This window comes from Aotus nancymaae, unplaced genomic scaffold, assembly GCF_030222135.1.
Source record: "Aotus nancymaae isolate 86718 unplaced genomic scaffold, 86718_ANA_hifiasm-v0.15.2.pri h1tg000062l, whole genome shotgun sequence".
Classification (NCBI taxonomy): Eukaryota; Metazoa; Chordata; class Mammalia; order Primates; family Aotidae; genus Aotus; species Aotus nancymaae.
In genome coordinates, this window is record NW_026988476.1 from 5433398 (window position 1) to 5446967 (window position 13570).

The window sequence follows — 13570 nt, forward strand, 5'->3', positions numbered from 1 at the left end:
CTGTACTCCAGGCTAGCAACAGAGCAAGACTCCCTCTCAAAAAAATAAAAAAATTTAAAAAAATGATGATAATTTTTAAAAAACAGCCAAAGATAATATATAAATGAATAGACGTGGCTGTGTTCCAGTAAAACTTTATTTATGAAAACAAGCAGTAGGCTGGATTTGGCCTGCTGGCTATAGTTGCCAGCTTTTCAGAGAGATTGCCTTAGAATTTCATAGAATAATTAGATTAGACCATCATCTGTTGAAGTAAATCCTATTATATCTGGGCGTAATAAGTGCAGTTAAACTAAAAAGATACTTATTCTTCTGTAAGTGCTTCTAGAAAACTATGTTTAAGTAGACTTCCATGAAGACATTATGGTTTCTCACAACTTTTTTAGTCAAGAGAGTTTACAGTAACTTAAGAAGATTACACATTTTCTTAGTATCACATTGACTGATTTGTGTATGTGGAACCATCCTTACGTCTCAGGGATAAATCCCACTTGGTGATGATGAACGATCTTTTTAATGTATTGTTGAATTTGGTTTGCTAGTATTTTGTTAAGGACTTTTGCATCAATATTCATCAGAGATATTGGCCTGTAGTTTTCTTTTTCTGATAGGTCTTTGTCTGGATTTGGTATCAGGGTAATACTAGCCTCATGGAATGAGTTTGGAAATCTTCCCTCCTCTGTTTTTTGGAATAGTTTGAATAGGATTGGTATTATTCTTTAAATGTTTGGTAGAATTGAGCAGTAAAGCCATCAGGTCCTGGACTTTTCTTTGCTGGGAGACTTTATTATGGCTTCAATCTCATTATTTGTTATTGGTCTCTTCAGGTTTTTTATTTCATCACGGCTCAATCTTAATAGATTGAATGTATCCAGGAATTTGTCCATTTCTTCTAGACTTTCCAATTTATTGGCATATAGTTGCTCATAGTAGCCACTAATGATCCTTTCAATTTCTGCAGTATTTGTTATAATGTCTCCTTTTTCATCTCTGATTTTATTTATTTGGGTCTTCTCTATTTTTTTCTTAGTCTGGCTAAAGGTTTATCAATTTTGTTTAACTTTTCAAAAAACCAACTTTTCGTTTCATTGATCTTTTGTGTGGTTTTCCTTTTTTTTGAGATGGAGTCTTGCTCTGTCACCCAGGCTAGAGTACAGTGGTGCGATCTTGGCTCACTGCAACCTTTGCCTCCTGGGTTCAAGAGATTCTCCTGCCTCAGCCTCTTGTGTAGCTGGGATTACAGGCCTGTGCCACCATGCCAGCTAATTTTTGTATTTTTAGTAGAGACGGGGTTTTACCATGTTGGTCAGGCTGGTCTTGAACTCCTGACCTTGTGATCCACCTGCCGCCTCAGCCTCCCACAGTGTTGGGATTACAGGTGTGAGCCACCACGCCTGGCCTTGTATGGTTTTCTTAATTTCAATTTTATTTATTTCTGCTCTGATCTTTATTATTTAGTCTCCCACTTTTGGGTTTGATTTACTCTTGCTTTTCTAGTTCTTTAAGATGCATATTTAGGTTGTTTATTTGATGTTTTTATTTTTTTTTTTTTTTGAGATGGAGTCTTGCTCTGTCATCCAGGCTAGGGTGCACTAGCTCGATCTTGGCTCACTGCAGTGTCCACCTCCCAGATTCAAGTAATTCTCCTGCCTCAGCCTCCCGAGTAGCTGGGATTACAGGAGTGCACCACCATGCCTGGCTAATTTTTGTATTTTTAGTAGAGATGGGGTTTCACCATGTTGGTCAGGCTGGTCTCGAACCCCTGACCTTGTGATCTGCCTGCCTCACACTCCCAAAGTGCTGGGATTACAGCCATGAGCCACAGCACCTGGCCTCTTCTTTTTTGATATAGGCACTTATAGCTGCTTTTGTTGTATCCCATAAATTTTGGGATGTTGTGTTTCCATTATTATTTGATTCAAGAAAATTTTCAATATCCTTCTTAATCTCTTTATTGACCCACTGGTCATTCAGGAGCATATTGCTTTTTTTTTTTTTTGAGACAGAGTCTCACTCTATAGCCCAGACTGGAGTGCAGTGGTGTGATCTCGGCTCACTGCAACCTCTGCCTCCCAGATTCAAGCGATTCTCCTGCCTCAGCCTCCCAAGTACCCAGGACTACAGGTGCACGCACCACCATGCCCAGCTAATTTTTTTGTATTTTTAGTAGAGACAGAGTCTTAACATGTTGGCCAGGATGATCTTGATCTCTTGACCTTGTGAGTCACCCTCCTGGGCCTCCCAAAGTGTTGGGATTACTGGCGTGAACCACCATGACTGGCCCAGGAGCATACTGTTTAATTTCCGATTATTTGTATAGTTTCTAAAATTCCTCTTGTTATTGATCTCTAGTTTTATTCCATTGTGATCAGAGAAGATGCATATTATTTCAGATTTTTTGGATGTTTTAAGACAGCCATTGGATGAAGTGTTCTATAAATATTTATTAGATACATTTGGTCAGTAGTGCAGATTAAGTCTGATATCTCTTTGCTGATTTTCTGTTGGGATGAAAGCCAACAGAAAATTGATTGGGGAAAGTGGAATGTTGAAGTCTTTAGCTAGTATTGTATTGGTGTCTGTCTCTTTCTTTAGCTCTAATAATATTTGCTTTACATATTAGGGTGCTCCAGTTTTGGTTCTATATGTTTTCAACTGTTACATCCTCTTCTTCAATTGACCTCTTTATCATTATATAGTGATCTTCTCTGTCTCTTCTTATCATTTTTGTCTTGAAATCTGTTTTGTCTGGGCCGGGTGTGGTGGTTCACGCCTGTAATCCCAGTGCTTTGGGAGGCTGAGGTGGGCAAATCATGAGCTCAGGAGTTCAAGACCAGCCTGGCCAACATGGTGAAACCCCATCTCTACTAAAAATACAAAAAATTAGCTGGGTGTAGTGGTGGGTGCCTGTAATCCCAGCTACTTGGGTGGATGAGGCAGAAAAATCACTGGAACTCAAGATGTGGAGGATGTAGTGAGCCAAGACTGCACAACTGCACTCCAGCCTGGGTGACAGAATGAGACTTCATCTCAAAAAAAAAAAAAAAAGAAATCTATTTTGTCTGGTATAAGTATAGTGACTCCTGCTCTTTTTTGGTTTCCTTTGGCAAAGAATATCTTTTTCTTTTCCTCTTTTTTCAGTCTCTGGTGTCTGTATAGGCATAGCATGTTTGTTGTAGACAACAGATCATTGGGCCTTGTTTTTTTATCCATTCAGCCACTCTGTGCCTTTTTTCTCTTTTTTAAGGAAAAAAAATGCCAAGGAGTACTTCAATCACAAAGAAAAGGATGGCTAGCTGTGGTGGCTCACACCTATAATCCCAGCACTTTAGGAGGCAATGACTTACTGCAACTCCCGCCTCCTGGGTTCAAGGAATTTTCCTGCCCCAGCCTCCCGAATAGCTGGGATTATAGGCACCCACTGCCACGTCCAGCTAATTTTTTTTGTATTTTTAGTAGAGACAGTGTTTCACCATGTTGACCAGGCTGGTCTTGAACTCCTGACTTCAAGTGATCCACCTGCTGCAGCCTCCCAAAGTGCTGGGATTACAGGTGTGAGCCTCCACACCGGCCTTCCTTAGCATTTCTTGTAGGATAGGTCTGGTGTTGATTAAAACTCTCAGCTTTTGTTTGTCTGGGAAAATCTTTATTTCTCCTTCATGTTTGAAGGATATTTCACTGTATATACTGTTCTGGGGTAAAAGTGTTTTTCCCGCAGCACTGTAAGTATGTCATGCCATTCTTTCCTGGGCCTGTAAAGTTTCTACTGAAAAGTCTGCTGCCAGATGTGTTGTAGCTCTGTTATATGTTATATTTATTTTTTTTTCCTCTTGTTGCTTTTAGGATCCTTTTTGTTGTTGTTGTTTGAGTCACAGTCTCTCTCTGTCACCCACGCTGGAGTGCAGTGGCTCAATCTCAGCTCACTGCAACCTCCGCCTCTTGGTTCAAGTGATTCTCCTGCCTCTGCCTCTGAGTAGTTGGGATTACAGGTGTGCACCACCACACCTGGCTATCTTTTGTATTTTTAGTAGAGACGGGATTTCACCATGTTGGCCAGGCTGGTCTTGAACTCCTGACCTCAGGTGATCTGCCTGCCTCAGCCTCCCAAAGTGCTGGGATCATAGGCGCAAGCCACCGGGCCTGGCTGAGCCTTTTTTTTTTTCTCAATTTAGTTTTCTCTGGAGACAGCATTTCTCTCTTCTTGCCCAGGCTGGAGTTCAATGGTGTGATCTTGGGTCACCACAATTTCTACCTCCTGGGTTCAAGTGATTCTCCTGCCTCAGCCTCCAAGTAGCTGGTATTACAGTCATGTGTCACCATGCCTGGCTAATTTTGTATTTTTAGTAGAGACAGGGTTTCTCCATGTTGGTCAGGCTGGTCTCAAACTCCTGACTTCAGGTGATCCACCCGCCTTGGCCTCACAAAGTGCTAGGATTACAGGCGTGAGCCACTGCACCCAGCTGATCCTTTCTTTACCCATTGAAAGTTGGATTATTTGGTCAGGCACAGTCACTGATGCCTGTAATCCCAGCACTTTGGGAGGCCGAGGCAGGTAGATCAATGGAGTTCAGGAGTTTGAGACCAGCCTGGTCAACATGGTGAAACCTCGTCTGTACTAAAAATAAAAAAAATTAGCCAGTCCTGGTGGTGCATGCCTATAATCCCAGCTACTTGGAAGGCTGAGGCAGGAAAGTCGTTTGAACCCAGGAGGCAGAGGTTGCAGTGAGCCAAGATTGTGCCACAGTACTCCAGCCTGGGCAACAGAGTGATCCATCTCAAAAAAAAAAAAAAGTTGGATTATTCAATACCTTGAGGTAATCTTCTTTGGGTTAAATGTGCTTGGTGTCCTATAACCTTTTTGTACATGGATTTGGTATTTTTTTTCCAGGTTTAAGGAAGTTCTCTGGGAAGTTCTTTGTTATTACCTCTTTGAAAAAACTTTCTACTCCTCTCTCTCATCCTCTTTAAGGCTAATAACTAGTAGATTTGCCCTTTTGAGGCTATTTTTTAGATCCTATAGGCATGCTTCATTGTTTTTTATTCTTTCTTTTCTTTCCTCTGACTGTGTATTTTTATTTTTATTTTTATTATTTTTTTTAAAGACGGGGTTTCACCATATTGGTCAGGCTGGTCTTGAACTCCCGACCTTGGATGATCCTCCTGCCTTGGCCTCCAAAGTGCTTGGATTATAGGCATGAGCCACCACGCCCGACCCTGACTGTGTATTTTTAAATAGCCTGTCTTCAAACTCACTACTTCTTTCTTCTGTTTGATCCATTCTGCTGTTAAAGGACTCTGATGCATTCAGTATGCCAGTTACATTTTTCAGCTTTAAAATTTCTGCTCGAATCTTTTTAATTTTTTCAGTCTCTGTTAAATCTATCTGGTAGAATTCTGAATTCCTTCTTGGTGTTATCTGGAATTTTATTGAGTTTCCTTAACACAGCTATTTTGAATTCTCTGTCTGAAAGGTCACATATCTGTTTCTCCAGGAATGTTCCCTGGTGCCTTGTTTAGTTCATTTTGTAATGTCATATTTTCCTGGATCGTCTTGATACCATGCTGGGCATTGAAGAGTTAGGTATTTATTGTAATCTTTGCAGTCTGGGCTTGTTTGTACCTGTCCTTCCTCAGAAGGCTTTCCAGATATTCAAAAGGACTTGGGTGTTGTGATCTAAGTTGTATCTGGTTTAGGAAGCACTCAAAGCCCACTTATGCTGTAATACGAGGTACTGCCTTGATGGTCTTGAACAAGATCAGGGAGAATTCTCTGGATTACTAGGCAGAAACTCTTGTTCTCTTCCCTTACTTTCTCCTGAACAAAAAGAGTCTCTCTTTCATTCTGAGCCATCTGGAGCTGAGGGTAGAGTGACACAAGTACCCCTGTGGCTACCACCACCAGGACTGTGCTGGGTCAGACCTGAAGCCAGCACAGCACTGGGTCTTGCCCAAGGTCTGATTAACTACTCCCTGGCTGTCCATGTACACTCAAGGCCCTGGGGCTCTACAGTCAGCAGGTGGCAAAGCCAGCCAGTCCTCTGTCCTTCCCGTCAGGGTGACAAGTTCCCCCAGGCCTCGGTAGATACAGAAGTGCCATCTGGGAGTCAGGGAGTAGAGTCAGAAATTTTAGAAGTCGCCTGGTGTTCTGTTGTACTTTGACTGAGCTGGCATTCAAACCATAAGACACAGTTCTTCCCGCTCTTCCCTCCCCTTTCCTGAAGCAGAGGAGCCCCATCCTGTGGCCACTGCCACCACAGGCCCACAGGGATTTCTGCCAGGCTCCCACTGATGTTCTCTTAAGCTCTAAGTGCTCTTCAGTCAGCTTGTGGTTCATGCTGCCTGACCTGGGACTCACCCTTGGTGCTCTACCCACCTGTGGCTGAGTTGGTACCTGAAGCCAGCAAATATCAGAGTCTCACTCAAGGCCTCTGATGTACTACCTGGATATTGCTGCTGGTTATTCATGGCCCAAGGGCTCTTCAGTCATCGGGTGATGAATCCTTCCATGACTGGGTCCTTCCCTTCAAGGCAGTGAGTTCCCTTCTGGCTCATAGAGTGTCTAGAAATGTCTAGGAGCTAGGGCCTGGAAAAGGGGGCGTGTCCTGACTCTGGTACCCTATCCTGCTGTAGCTGAGCTGGTATCCAAGATGCAAGACAAAGTCCTTCCCATTCTTCCATCTCCTCTCCTCAAGCAGAAGGAGGGGATCTGTTTAAGAGACTGTGAGCTGTGCGGCCTGGACTTTGGGAAGGTATAGCACCAGTTCTCCTCTAGCCATCCTAGCTGGTGTCTCAGTAGATCACATGCCCCCACCAGTCCCCTGGCTCTGAGCCCAGTTCAGCACTAGAACTCACCTGGGAGTTGTAGTTCCTTGTGGCCTAGACTGTCTTTCAAATTTATTTATGGGCCCGGGTTCTGCACTTTGGCCCAGAGTGGTGAGGCTGTGGGAACTCCAGTTCCAACCACGAGGATGGGCAACTTTGACAACTAAGAAATCATTGATGACCTTAGGAAGAGCAGTTTCAGTAGTTTGATAGGGGCCAAACTTAGCCAGGTTATAGCAGCTGAGTGAATACACATTGAGGGTAAACTCTACTTTTGAGAAGTTTACATAAAAATTAGATGATACAGTGGTGGCTGGAGGATGGTGGAGTCAAGGGAGGGTTTTAGGAAGATAGAGAGACTTGTGCCTGTTTGAAGGATGAAGGAAAGGTGTCAATAGAGAAAACAAGTATTGAGTAAACAAGATTTGAAGGAGAGAAGAAGGAATATTGCTGAGCAAAAGTAGCAGGGGTTGCCAAAAAGATTACAAATTGAGAGGTTGGAAATGAAGGAAATCTCATTTGAGGCTGTAGAAAAGAAAGTGAGGATGGGTGTGGATGATATATTGGTAGAAAGAGGGAACATTGAGAGAAATGATACCTGCTGTGTTAAGTGGTATACAAGATGAGAGAGATGAGAGTCAAGTATTGAGTACTAGAGAGAGTGGGGAAGGTTTGGAATGGTTCTTGAGGGATGTCAAGATGCTAACTCAAGGCAGAAGGATTAAGGCAGAGGATGGGTGCTGAGGTTTGAATCTGTGAATTTGTAGACATTGCTCTGTGTGATTGTGTGATTTAATGTATTTCCAACAGAGCTTGGCTCACCAAGAGCAGAAGTAGTAAGGGACAAAGCGTGGCATTGGTCCACAGTTTGGGTTTTATTGGTTAGATGTGGCACATGCTAGAGAGCAAGAGAAGGCACTTCTGACAGAGTAAGTAGTTAACATCATCTGCACGGGGTCCAGGCCAGATAGGAAAGGGAGAAAGGCCAAGAGCACCGTATGAGAGGATTCAAAGGACTGGTTGTCTCTCTCTCTCTCTCTCTCTCTCTCTCTCTGTGTGTGTGTGTGTGTGTGTGTGTGTGTGTGTGTGTGTGAGATTCTGTTTTGGTTGGTTATTTTTTTTGGTCACCATTTGGGTATTAATTTGCTAAAGCTGCTATTACAAATACCATAGACTGGGTAGCTTTAACAGCAGAAATTCATTTTCTCACCATTCTGGATTCTAGAAGTCCAAGATCAAGGTGTTGTCAGGTTTGATTTCTCCTGATCCCTCTCTCTTTGGCTTGCCGATGGCTGCCTTCTTGTGGTATCTTCACATGGCCTTCCTCTGGTATATTCCCTGGTGTCATCTTTGTAAGTACAAATTTCTTCTTATAAGGACACCCGTCAGATTTGATCAGAGCCCATCCTTATGACCTTATTTTGCCTTAATCACCTCTTTAAAGGCTTATCTCCAAATGCAGTCACATTCTGAAATACTACAGGTTAAGATTTCAACATATGGATTTGGTTGGGGGACATGAGTCAGTCTATAATACCATTCATTGTAAATATGTATGAATAAAACTGTATTATAGTCGGCATTTTAAGTTATTTTGTGTTAGCAACATTAGAAACATCTAGTTGAAGACTGGGCACGGTGGCTCACGCCTGTAATCCTAGCACTTTGGGTGGCCGACGTGGGTGAATCGCCTGAGGTCAGGAGTTTGAGACCAGCCTGGCAAACATGGTGAAACCCCATCTCTACTAAAAAAAATACAAGACTTGGAACCAACCCAAATGCCCATGAAAGATAGAATGGATAGAGAAAATGTGGCACATATATTATACACTATGGAATACCATGCTGCCATCAAAAAGGATGAGTTCATGTGCTTGTCAGGGACATGGATGAAGCTGGAAATCATCATTCTCAGCAAACTAACACAGGAACAGAAAACCAAACACCTCATGTTCTCACTCATAAGTGGGAGTTGAGCAATGAGGACTTATGGACACAGGGAGGGGAACATCACACACTGGGGCCTGTTTGGGGGTAAGAAGCTAGGGGAGGGACAGCATTAGGAGAAATACCTAATGTAGATGACAGGTTGATGGGGTGCAGCAGACCACCATGGCATGTGTATACCTGTGTAACAAACCTGCACGTTCTGCACATGTACCCCAGAACTTGAAGTATAGTTTAAAAAAATTAAAAAATTAGCTGGACATGGTGGCAGATGCCTGTAATCCCAGCTACTCGGGAGGCTGAGGCAGGAGAATGGCTTGAACCCGGGAGGTGGAGGTTGCAGTGAGCCAAGATTGCACCATTGCACTCAAGCCTGAGTAACAAAAGTGAAACTCCATCTAAAAACCAAAACCAAAACCAAAAAACTAGAAACATCTAGTTGACAAATAGCTGGAACTGCCTTCAATGTTGCTTTCTAAAACTTGCTTATTATTTGAGATTATGAGGTATAAACCAAGGAATAATTATTAAATCCATGTTCAATATTTTTGTCTACTTAAATTATGATGTCAGCTGACCTCCATAAGCACCTAAAATGAGTATTATAAAAGTTATTTTAGGCTTATATGTTTTCCCCAAATACTCTTTTGGTCAAAACAAAGTAAATGAGATGGCACCCTCTAATGTAATGGCTTTCAACCCTGGCTGCTGGTTAGAATACCTAGGAAGTGTTTAAAAATTACTGCTACCTGGACCCCGGCCATTAAAGATACTGATTTTTTTTTTTTTAAAGATGGAATCTCCCTCTGTCTCCCAGGCTGAAGTACATGGAGTACAGTGGCACCATCTCGGCTCACTGCAACCTCTGCCTCCTGGGCTGAAGCAATTCTCCAACCTCAGCCTCCCGAGTAGCTGGGGATACAGGTGCATACCACCATGCTGGGCTAATTTTTGTGTTGTTTTTGTTTGAGACAGAGTCTCACTCTGTTGCCCAGACTGGAATGCAGTGGCATGATCTCAGCTCACTGCAGCCTCTGCCTTACAGGTTCAAGCAATTCTCCTGCCTCAGCCTCCTGAGTAGCTGGGACTACAGATGCTTGCCACCATGTCCCTCTAATTTTTGTATTTTTAGTAGAGATGGGGTTTCACCTTGTTGGCCAGGATGGTCTCGGACTCCTGATCTCATGATCTGCCCACCTCGGCCTCCCAAAGTGCTGGGATTACGGGCGTGAGCCACCGCGCCTGACATTTTTGTATTTTTTTGTAGAGATGGGGTTTCACCATGTTGTCCAGGCTGGTAGTGAACTCCTGACCACAAGTGATCCACCCGTCTCAGCTTCCTGAAGTGCTGGGATTACAGGCATGAGCCACTGTACCTGGCCAAAGATACAGATTTTTTATGCAAGTTTTTTTGGTTTTGGTTTTTTAAAATTAGAGATAGTCTCACTATGTTGCTCAGGCTGGTCTTGATCTCTTGGGCTCAAGTGATCCTCCTGCCTTGGCCTCCCAAGGTGCTGGGATTACAGGTATGAGCCACTTTGCCCAGGAATATTTTGATTTTTCAAATACAGTTTTATTGACGTATATTTGACATAAAATAAACAGTATATATTTAAAGTATACAGCTTTATGAGTTTTGACTTATGTATATACCTGTGGAACTGTCACTGCAGTCAAGATAATGAACATATGTATCACCCACAAAAGTTTTCTCATGCCATTTTGCCCTGCCAGCCCCAGGCAACCACTATGGGATCATACAAAATATACTTTGTTTTTTGTCTGATTGTTGTATTCAGCATAATCATTTTGAGATTTCATCCCTGTTTTGTGTCTCAGTCATTCTTTCATTTTTATAATTGAGTGGTATTCCATTGTATGACTGTTTTAGAATTTGTACGTTCGTTGATGGGCATTTAGGTTATTTCCAGTTTGGTGCTATTATAAATAAAGCTGGTAAGAACAGTCTTGGACAAGTCTTTGTGCTTTGTGCTTTTGTATTGGTTTCCTAGGGCTGCCCTAACAAATTACCACAAACTGGGTAGCTTCAATGACAGACATTTACTCTCTCACAATTCTGGAGGCTAGAAATCTGAAATCAAGGTGTTGGCAGGGTCATGCTCCTTTTTAAGGATCCAGAGAAGAATCCTTCCTTCTCTTTCCTACCTTCAGAAACCAGATGCTGGCAACTGATGATGTTCTTTGGCTTTTAGCTGCATCACTGCATTCTCTGCCTCTGTCTTCACATGGCTTTCTTTGTGTGTGTATCTCTGTGTGCCATCTCTTCTTCTTATAAGGCTATGAGTCATGAGATTTAGAGTCCACCCCAATCCAGCATGACCTCATCTTATTTCTTTTGTCTTTTCCTTTTTTTTTTTGAGACAGAGTCTTGCTCTGTCGCCCAGGATGGAGTGCAGTGGTGCAATGTCGGCTCACTGTAACCTCTATCTCCCAGGTTCACAGTTCTCCTGCCTTAGCTTCCTGAGTAGCTCAGATTACAGGCGTGTGCCACCATGCCTGGCTAATTTTTGTATTTTTAGTAGCTCAGCCTCCTGAGTAGCTGGGATTACAGGTGTGCACCATCATGCCTGGCTAATTTTTGTATTTATAGTAGAGATGGGGTTTTACCATGTTAGCCAGGCTGATCTCAAACTCTTGACATTAGGTGATCCACCCGCCTCGGCCTCCCAAAATGCTGGGATTACAAGCCTGAGCCACCGTGCCCAGCCATACCTCATCTTATTTCATTTACAAAGACCCTCTTTCTACATTCACATTCTATGTTTTCTGCTAGACATAAATTTTGAGGTTACACTATTCAACCTACTACAGCTTTTTTTTTCTCTTGGGTAACTGTCTTAGGACCGGAATGGTTGGGTCTTATGGTAGATGTCTTACAGTAGCTGTGTGTGTGTTTGTAGCTTTTTCAGAAACTGCCCAGCTGTTTTCCAGAGTGGTTGTACCATTTTACATTCCCACCAGTAGAGTATGAAGGTAGCTTCACATCCTGGCCAATGCGTTGTATGGTTACTCTCTTTACTATTAGCTGTTCCAATAGGTGAGAAGTGGTATCTCATTGTAATTTTAATTTATGTTTTCATAGTGACTAATATTGTTGAGCATCTTTTTATGTGTTTAATTGCCATCCATATGTCTTCTTTGGTGTAATATTTGTTCAGATCTTTTGCCTATCTTAAAAATTGTTTTATGATGGAGTTGTAAGAACGGTTTCTATACTCTAGATACAAGTCCTAAGTTCAGTATATTTTGCAAATATTTTCTCTCAGTCTGTAGTTGACTTTCATTTTCATAATATGGAGATTCTGATTTAATTGCTTTGGCTTGATGGAGTCTAGGTCTTAGGATTTTCAAAAGCTTCCAGGTGATTTTAAAGTGCAGCCAGAATCTAGAACAATTGCTTCTAATATGAGATTTTGAAGAACCTTTTGTATGGCAGCTTCTTTTCTGTGGAATAATTTTGGGAGAAAAATCTCAGTAATTATATGAGGTAAATTTTTAGCTTTTCTGTTTTAAATATTTGTTTACTGTAATTTGGCAACATAGCCAGCAGATGGCAATAATGTAACATATAAAAATTACTCTAGGCATGACCTAGTTATTCAGGTTAAAGGATTTGTTGAACTTCTTTTTAATATTAAACTGAAAGATATCGGTCATTTTTGTGTAAGTCAGGTTAATGATTGTAGATAGAGATGAGAATGGTATATATGAATTTTTATTTTTGTTTTTATTTATTTATTTATTTAAAGAAGGGGTTTTACCATGTTGGCCAGGCTGGTCTCGAGCTCCTGACCTCAGGTGATCCACCCGCCTTGGCCTCCCAAAGTGCTGGAATTACAGACATGAGCCACCATGCCCGGCTTTTTAAAATTTCTTTCTTTCTTTCTTTTTTTTTTTTTTTTTTTTTGAGATGGAGTTTCGCTCTTGTTACCCAGGCTGGAGTGCAATGGCTCGATCTCGGCTCACTGCAACCTCCGCCTCCTGAGTTCAAGCAATTCTCCTGCCTCAGTCTCCCGAGTAGCTGGGACTACAGGCACGCGCCACCATGCCCGTCTAATTTTTGTATTTTTAGTAGAGATGGGGTTTCACCATGTTGACCAGGATGGTCTCGATCTCTTGACCTTGTGATCCACCCACCTCGGCCTCCCAAAGTGCTGGGATTACAGGCATGAGCCACCGCGCCCAGCCTTAAATTTATTTCTTTATTTATCTTTTGGTATATACAAATTTTAAGTGAACAAAGCAGAATCCCATGTAATTTGCATCTACTGATTTAACTAGTGAAACTAATTGAATGGGCATCAGTGAAGATCAAAAAGTGAATTTGGGGCTATGTGCATCGTGTTAGTTTAATGTTAATTAGGTTTTTTCCCTTCTTTTGTTGTTGTTGTTTTGTTTTCTTTTCTGAGACAGGGTCTTACTCTGTCACCCAGGCTAGAACACAGTGTCATGATGATAACTCATTGCAGCCTTGAACTCCTGGGCTGAAGCAATCTTCCTCCCTCAGCCTCCTGGGTAGCTAGGATTGAGGTGTATACCATTACACCTGGCTAGTTTTATTTTTAATTTTTTTTTGTAGAGATGGGATCTTGCTATGTTGCTCAGGCTGGTCTTGAACTACTGGCTTCAAGTGGTCCTCCCACCTTGGCCTCCCAAAGTGCTGAGATTTCAGGTGTGAGCCACGGTGGCCAGCCATGGTTCTTGATAACAACATTAAATTGCAGTCAGATTTTTAAAATATTCAACTATAAAGGTAAGAATTCAATTCTTTAATCTCTTT

General features: G+C 42.1%; 1 protein-coding gene across 3 annotated transcripts in view; it reads left to right on the forward strand.

Moving 5' to 3' along the window:
* The window catches only part of PRORP (protein only RNase P catalytic subunit), a 163516-nt gene that overhangs the window by 5933 nt on the left and 144013 nt on the right, over window positions 1–13570 (forward strand). The window lies entirely within an intron of this gene.